At 41.6% G+C, this 7,421-nt stretch overlaps 11 non-coding genes across 11 annotated transcripts; all 11 read right to left on the bottom strand.

Annotated features, from left to right (window-relative positions):
- Positions 1–65: 65 nt before the first annotated feature.
- trnas-uga (transfer RNA serine (anticodon UGA)) lies at positions 66–146 on the bottom strand. The gene has a single exon. It is a non-coding gene; the product is annotated as a tRNA-Ser (tRNA).
- Positions 147–361: 215 nt separating this feature from the next.
- Positions 362–442, bottom strand: trnas-cga (transfer RNA serine (anticodon CGA)). The gene has a single exon. It is a non-coding gene; the product is annotated as a tRNA-Ser (tRNA).
- Positions 443–1,850: 1,408 nt separating this feature from the next.
- trnas-uga (transfer RNA serine (anticodon UGA)) lies at positions 1,851–1,933 on the bottom strand. The gene has a single exon. It is a non-coding gene; the product is annotated as a tRNA-Ser (tRNA).
- Positions 1,934–2,470: 537 nt separating this feature from the next.
- Positions 2,471–2,552, bottom strand: trnas-cga (transfer RNA serine (anticodon CGA)). Its single transcript has one exon. It is a non-coding gene; the product is annotated as a tRNA-Ser (tRNA).
- A 1,136-nt stretch (positions 2,553–3,688) lies between these two features.
- Positions 3,689–3,771, bottom strand: trnas-aga (transfer RNA serine (anticodon AGA)). The gene has a single exon. It is a non-coding gene; the product is annotated as a tRNA-Ser (tRNA).
- Positions 3,772–3,991: 220 nt separating this feature from the next.
- trnas-uga (transfer RNA serine (anticodon UGA)) lies at positions 3,992–4,073 on the bottom strand. The gene has a single exon. It is a non-coding gene; the product is annotated as a tRNA-Ser (tRNA).
- A 219-nt stretch (positions 4,074–4,292) lies between these two features.
- trnas-aga (transfer RNA serine (anticodon AGA)) lies at positions 4,293–4,374 on the bottom strand. The gene has a single exon. It is a non-coding gene; the product is annotated as a tRNA-Ser (tRNA).
- Positions 4,375–5,509: 1,135 nt separating this feature from the next.
- On the bottom strand, positions 5,510–5,592 carry trnas-aga (transfer RNA serine (anticodon AGA)). Its single transcript has one exon. It is a non-coding gene; the product is annotated as a tRNA-Ser (tRNA).
- A 220-nt stretch (positions 5,593–5,812) lies between these two features.
- On the bottom strand, positions 5,813–5,894 carry trnas-uga (transfer RNA serine (anticodon UGA)). The gene has a single exon. It is a non-coding gene; the product is annotated as a tRNA-Ser (tRNA).
- Positions 5,895–6,113: 219 nt separating this feature from the next.
- trnas-cga (transfer RNA serine (anticodon CGA)) lies at positions 6,114–6,195 on the bottom strand. The gene has a single exon. It is a non-coding gene; the product is annotated as a tRNA-Ser (tRNA).
- A 1,135-nt stretch (positions 6,196–7,330) lies between these two features.
- trnas-aga (transfer RNA serine (anticodon AGA)) lies at positions 7,331–7,413 on the bottom strand. The gene has a single exon. It is a non-coding gene; the product is annotated as a tRNA-Ser (tRNA).
- Positions 7,414–7,421: the final 8 nt, after the last annotated feature.

The raw sequence follows: 7,421 nt of genomic DNA, 5'->3' as shown, positions 1-7,421 counted from the left end.
TAAGCACACATTATCCATATCAAGTCTCCAATGACATGTTGCAAATAAAAACTGGTTTGTCAAAGCGCTGTGAGCAGGTTTCGAACCTGCGCGGGAGACCCCATTGGATTTCAAGTCCAACGCCTTAACCACTCGGCCATCACAGCTTGCTACTTAAGAAACAAATCCTTACCAGTCGGCTATCTGATTCTGTAGATTTTACTTCGTAAAGACTAGACTTTCTACTGAAGAGCCTATTTGAAATGTTTGTCAAGGAAAAATATTCTGAGCACTTGAATCAAAGGACAAGTCCATGTATTAAGCACATTATCCATATCATGTCACCTAGGATATGTGTAAAAAGAAAACTGGTTTGCCGTAGCGCTGTGAGCAGGTTCGAACCTGCGCGGGGAGAACCCATTGGATTTCGAGTCCAACGCCTTAACCTCTCGGCCATCACAGCTTCTCCTGTTATTTACAGACCCTTAACCAGTCCGCTATCTCGTTCTGTCCATTTTACCTCTAAAGTGAGCAGATTATTGCTATTGAAGAGCCTACTTGAAACGTTTGTCATGGAAGATCAATTCTGAGCACTTGAATCAAAGGACATGTCCAAGCATTATCCATATCAAGTCCCCAATGACATGTTACAAATAAAGACTGGATTGTCAAGCGCTGCTCGCAGGGTTCAAACCTGCACTGGTCAACCCCAATGGATTTTGAGTCCAAAAATGTAACCATTCTGCATCACAGCTTTCTGAGTTACCTCACACAAGGACAAAAGTATCCAATTCAACTGCCTAGTTGATTTTTTTTCCAAGCAAAGTAAAAAAAAAAAGAACAATTTCTAAGCACTTCAATCGTTGGACGAGCACATAAAGTAAGGACAATTAAATTCAAAGGAGATAGACCCAATTGTTAAAGTCTACTTTATCATCACCCAGTAAGCAGAGTTGAACACTGTACAGGAGAAACATTGGACTTCAATTACAATGCTTAAACCACTTAGCCATCAAAGCAGTAGGAATCTAAGGAATTGATGAGGAGAAAGCAGAAGTGGGCTATATGCTTCAAGCAAGTTAAGAACATGGGTGGGGAGACCACATTGAAATTCAGGTCCAACGTCTAAAGAACTCGGCCATTGCAGCTGTTGGAATGCAAGTAAAGGATGGGACTTGGAAACAGACATCATTGGTGAAAATGGTAAACTTGATGGCACAACATTTTGATCTTATTGCGCCAAGTAACCTCGGTCCTTTCCAAAGCTGTGAATGTTGGAAGTTAATGTGCAAGTCAAAAACTATGTGCAGAGAATGTACAAGTGGACTATTCACTGAGAATAAGATTTAAAAAGGAGCAGAGAGACCCAATGGGGTTTCAAGTCTGAGGACATACCCACATGGCTCTCAGAAATCCATAATACATCTAATACAAACCAGTACTGAAGAAACTATTTGAACTGTTTGCCAATGGGATATACTCTGAGCACCTGAATCAAAGGACAAGTCCATGCATTAAGCACACATTATCCATATCAAGTCTCCAATGACATGTTGCAAATAAAGACTGGTTTGTCAAAGCGCTGTGAGCAGGGTTCGAACCTGCGCGGGGAGATCCCATTGGATTTCTAGTCCAACGCAATTTACCACTCGGCACGCAGCTCGCTATGTTAAGAAACAGTCCTTACCCGTCGGGCTATCTGATTCTGTACATTTTACTTCTGTAAAGACTAGACCGTCTACTGAAGAGCCTGTTTGAAACTGGTTTTGTCAAGGAGTTTTATTCTGACCACCTGAGCCATGCAATTAGCACACAGTATCCATATCAAGTCTCCAATGACATGTTGCAAAATAAACTGGGTTTGGTCAAAGCGCTGTGAGCAGGGTTCGAACCTGCGCGGAGGAGACCCCCATTGGATTTCAAGTCCACGCCTTAACCACTCGGCCATCACAGGCTGCTACATTAAAAAACCAATCCTTAACCAGTCGCTAATCTGAATTCGCGAGATTTTACTTCGGTAATAGACTAGACCTTCTACTGTCGCAAGATGCCTATTTGAAAATGTTTGGTCAAGGAAAAAAATATTCTGAGCACTTGAATCAAAGGACAAGGGCCATGTATTAAGCACACATCTAATCCATATCATGTCACCTAGGATATGTTAAAAGGAAAACTGGTTTGCATTAGCGCTGTGCAGCAGGGTTCGAACCTGCGCGGGGAGACCCCATTGGATTCAAGTCCACACGCCTGAACCACTCGGCCATCACAGCCTGCTACATTAAAAAACAAATCCTTAACCAGTCGGCTATCTGATTCTGTAGATTTTACTTCGGTAAAGACTAGACTTTCTACTGAAGAGCCTATTTGAAATGTTTGTCAAGGAAAAAATATTCTGAGCACTTGAATCAAAGGACAAGTCCATGTATTAAGCACACATTATCCATATCATGTCACCTAGGATATGTTAAAAAAGAAAACTGGTTTGCCATAGCGCTGTGAGCAGGGTTCGAACCTGCGCGGGGAGACCCCATTGGATTTCGAGTCCAACGCCTTAACCTCTCGGCCATCACAGCTTCTCCTGTTATTTACAGACCCTTAACCAGTCCGCTATCTCGTTCTGTCCATTTTACCTCTAAAGTGAGCAGATTATTGCTATTGAAGAGCCTACTTGAAACGTTTGTCATGGAAGATCAATTCTGAGCACTTGAATCAAAGGACATGTCCAAGCATTATCCATATCAAGTCCCCAATGACATGTTACAAATAAAGACTGGATTGTCAAAGCGCTGCTCGCAGGGTTCAAACCTGCACTGGTCAACCCCAATGGATTTTGAGTCCAAAAATGTAACCATTCTGCAATCACAGCTTTCTGAGTTACCTCACACAAGGACAAAAGTATCCAAATTCAACTGCCTAGTTGATTTTTTTTCCAAGCAAAGTAAAAAAAAAAAGAAGCAATTTTCTAAGCACTTCAATCGTTGGACGAGCACATAAAGTAAGGACAATTTAAATTCAAAGGAGATAGACCCAATTGTTAAAGGTCTACTTTATCATCACCCAGTAAGCAGAGTTGAACACTGTACAGGGAGAATACATTGGACTTCAATTACAATGCTTAAACCACTTAGCCATCAAAGCAGTAGGAATCTAAGGAAATTGATGAGGAGAAAGCAGAAGTGGGCTATATGCTTCAAGCAAGTTAAGAACATGGGTGGGGAGACCACATTGAAATTCAGGTCCAACGTCTAAAGAACTCGGCCATTGCAGCTGTTGGAATGCAAGTAAAGGGATTGGGACTTGGAAACAGACATCATTGGTGAAAAATGGTAAACTTGATGGCACAACATTTTGATCTTATTGCGCCAAGTAACCTCGGTCCTTTCCAAAGCTGTGAATGTTGGAAGTTTAATGTGCAAGTCAAAAAACTATGTGCAGAGAATGTACAAGTGGACTATTCACTGAGAATAAGATTTAAAAAGGAGCAGAGAGACCCAATGGGGTTTCAAGTCTGAGGACATACCCACATGGCTCTCAGAAATTCCATAATAAATCTAATACAAACAACAGTACTGAAGAAACTATTTGAACTGTTTGCCAATGGAGATATACTCTGAGCACCTGAATCAAAGGACAAGTCCATGCATTAAGCACACATTATCCATATCAAGTCTCCAATGACATGTTGCAAATAAAGACTGGTTTGTCAAAGCGCTGTGAGCAGGGTTCGAACCTGCGCGGGGAGATCCCATTGGATTTCTAGTCCAACGCAATTTACCACTCGGCAATCGCAGCTCGCTATGTTAAGAAACAGTCCTTACCCAGTCGGGCTATCTGATTCTGTACATTTTACTTCTGTAAAGACTAGACCTTCTACTGAAGAGCCTGTTTGAACTGTTTGTCAAGGAGTTTTATTCTGACCACCTGAGTCAATGGACAAGTCCATGCATTAAGCACACATTATCCATATCAAGTCTCCAATGACATGTTGCAAATAAAAACTGGTTTGTCAAAGCGCTGTGAGCAGGGTTCGAACCTGCGCGGGGAGACCCCATTGGATTTCAAGTCCAACGCCTTAACCACTCGGCCATCACAGCTTGCTACGTTAAGAAACAAATCCTTAACCAGTCGGCAATCTGATTCTGTAGATTTTACTTCGGTAAAGACTAGACTTTCTACTGAAGAGCCTATTTGAAATGTTTGTCAAGGAAAAAATATTCTGAGCACTTGAATCAAAGGACAAGTCCATGTATTAAGCACATTATCCATATCATGTCACCTAGGATATGTTAAAAAGGAAAACTGGTTTGCCGTAGCGCTGTGAGCAGGGTTCGAAGCTGCGCGGGGAGACCCCATTGGATTTCTAGTCCAACGCCTTAACCTCTCGGCCATCACAGCTTCTCCTGTTATTTACAGACCCTTAACCAGTCCGCTATCTCGTTCTGTCCATTTTACCTCTAAAGTGAGCAGATTATTGCTATTGAAGAGCCTACTTGAAACGTTTGTCATGGAAGATCAATTCTGAGCACTTGAATCAAAGGACATGTCCAAGCATTATCCATATCAAGTCCCCAATGACATGTTACAAATAAAGACTGGATTGTCAAAGCGCTGCTCGCAGGGTTCAAACCTGCACTGGTCAACCCCAATGGATTTTGAGTCCAAAAATGTAACCATTCTGCAATCACAGCTTTCTGAGTTACCTCACACAAGGACAAAAGTATCCAAATTCAACTGCCTAGTTGATTTTTTTTCCAAGCAAAGTAAAAAAAAAAGAAGCAATTTTCTAAGCACTTCAATCGTTGGACGAGCACATAAAGTAAGGACAATTTAAATTCAAAGGAGATGGACCCAATTGTTAAAGGTCTACTTTATCATCACCCAGTAAGCAGAGTTGAACACTGTACAGGGAGAATACATTGGACTTCAATTACAATGCTTAAACCACTTAGCCATCAAAGCAGTAGGAATCTAAGGAAATTGATGAGGAGAAAGCAGAAGTGGGCTATATGCTTCAAGCAAGTTAAGAACATGGGTGGGGAGACCACATTGAAATTCAGGTCCAACGTCTAAAGAACTCGGCCATTGCAGCTGTTGGAATGCAAGTAAAGGGATTGGGACTTGGAAACAGACATCATTGGTGAAAAATGGTAAACTTGATGGCACAACATTTTGATCTTATTGCGCCAAGTAACCTCGGTCCTTTCCAAAGCTGTGAATGTTGGAAGTTTAATGTGCAAGTCAAAAAACTATGTGCAGAGAATGTACAAGTGGACTATACACTGAGAATAAGATTTAAAAAGGAGCAGAGAGACCCAATGGGGTTTCAAGTCTGAGGACATACCCACATGGCTCTCAGAAATTCCATAATACATCTAATACAAACAACAGTACTGAAGAAACTATTTGAACTGTTTGCCAATGGAGATATACTCTGAGCACCTGAATCAAAGGACAAGTCCATGCATTAAGCACACATTATCCATATCAAGTCTCCAATGACATGTTGCAAATAAAGACTGGTTTGTCAAAGCGCTGTGAGCAGGGTTCGAACCTGCGCGGGGAGATCCCATTGGATTTCTAGTCCAACGCAATTTACCACTCGGCAATCGCAGCTCGCTATGTTAAGAAACAGTCCTTACCCAGTCGGGCTATCTGATTCTGTACATTTTACTTCTGTAAAGACTAGACCTTCTACTGAAGAGCCTGTTTGAACTGTTTGTCAAGGAGTTTTATTCTGACCACCTGAGTCAATGGACAAGTCCATGCATTAAGCACACATTATCCATATCAAGTCTCCAATGACATGTTGCAAATAAAAACTGGTTTGTCAAAGCGCTGTGAGCAGGGTTCGAACCTGCGCGGGGAGATCCCATTGGATTTCAAGACCAACGCCTTAACCACTCGGCCATCACAGCTTGCTACGTTAAGAAACAAATCCTTAACCAGTCGGCAATCTGATTCTGTAGATTTTACTTCGGTAAAGACTAGACTTTCTACTGAAGAGCCTATTTGAAATGTTTGTCAAGGAAAAAATATTCTGAGCACTTGAATCAAAGGACAAGTCCATGTATTAAGCACATTATCCATATCATGTCACCTAGGATATGTTAAAAAGGAAAACTGGTTTGCCGTAGCGCTGTGAGCAGGGTTCGAAGCTGCGCGGGGAGACCCCATTGGATTTCGAGTCCAACGCCTTAACCTCTGGGCCATCACAGCTTCTCCTGTTATTTACAGACCCTTAACCAGTCCGCTATCTCGTTCTGTCCATTTTACCTCTAAAGTGAGCAGATTATTGCTATTGAAGAGCCTACTTGAAACGTTTGTCATGGAAGATCAATTCTGAGCACTTGAATCAAAGGACATGTCCAAGCATTATCCATATCAAGTCCCCAATGACATGTTACAAATAAAGACTGGATTGTCAAAGCGCTGCTCGCAGGGTTCAAACCTGCACTGGTCAACCCCAATGGATTTTGAGTCCAAAAATGTAACCATTCTGCAATCACAGCTTTCTGAGTTACCTCACACAAGGACAAAAGTATCCAAATTCAACTGCCTAGTTGATTTTTTTTCCAAGCAAAGTAAAAAAAAAAGAAGCAATTTTCTAAGCACTTCAATCGTTGGACGAGCACATAAAGTAAGGACAATTTAAATTCAAAGGAGATGGACCCAATTGTTAAAGGTCTACTTTATCATCACCCAGTAAGCAGAGTTGAACACTGTACAGGGAGAATACATTGGACTTCAATTACAATGCTTAAACCACTTAGCCATCAAAGCAGTAGGAATCTAAGGAAATTGATGAGGAGAAAGCAGAAGTGGGCTATATGCTTCAAGCAAGTTAAGAACATGGGTGGGGAGACCACATTGAAATTCAGGTCCAACGTCTAAAGAACTCGGCCATTGCAGCTGTTGGAATGCAAGTAAAGGGATTGGGACTTGGAAACAGACATCATTGGTGAAAAATGGTAAACTTGATGGCACAACATTTTGATCTTATTGCGCCAAGTAACCTCGGTCCTTTCCAAAGCTGTGAATGTTGGAAGTTTAATGTGCAAGTCAAAAAACTATGTGCAGAGAATGTACAAGTGGACTATTCACTGAGAATAAGATTTAAAAAGGAGCAGAGAGACCCAATGGGGTTTCAAGTCTGAGGACATACCCACATGGCTCTCAGAAATTCCATAATACATCTAATACAAACAACAGTACTGAAGAAACTATTTGAACTGTTTGCCAATGGAGATATACTCTGAGCACCTGAATCAAAGGACAAGTCCATGCATTAAGCACACATTATCCATATCAAGTCTCCAATGACATGTTGCAAATAAAGACTGGTTTGTCAAAGCGCTGTGAGCAGGGTTCGAACCTGCGCGGGGAGATCCCATTGGATTTCTAGTCCAACGCAATTTACCACTCGGCAATCACAGCTCGCTATG

This window comes from Oncorhynchus kisutch, unplaced genomic scaffold (assembly GCF_002021735.2).
Source record: "Oncorhynchus kisutch isolate 150728-3 unplaced genomic scaffold, Okis_V2 scaffold2548, whole genome shotgun sequence".
NCBI classification, from domain to species: domain Eukaryota; kingdom Metazoa; phylum Chordata; class Actinopteri; order Salmoniformes; family Salmonidae; genus Oncorhynchus; species Oncorhynchus kisutch.
Note: the sequence above shows the minus strand (reverse complement) of the source record. Positions and strands in the feature narration are given on the sequence as shown.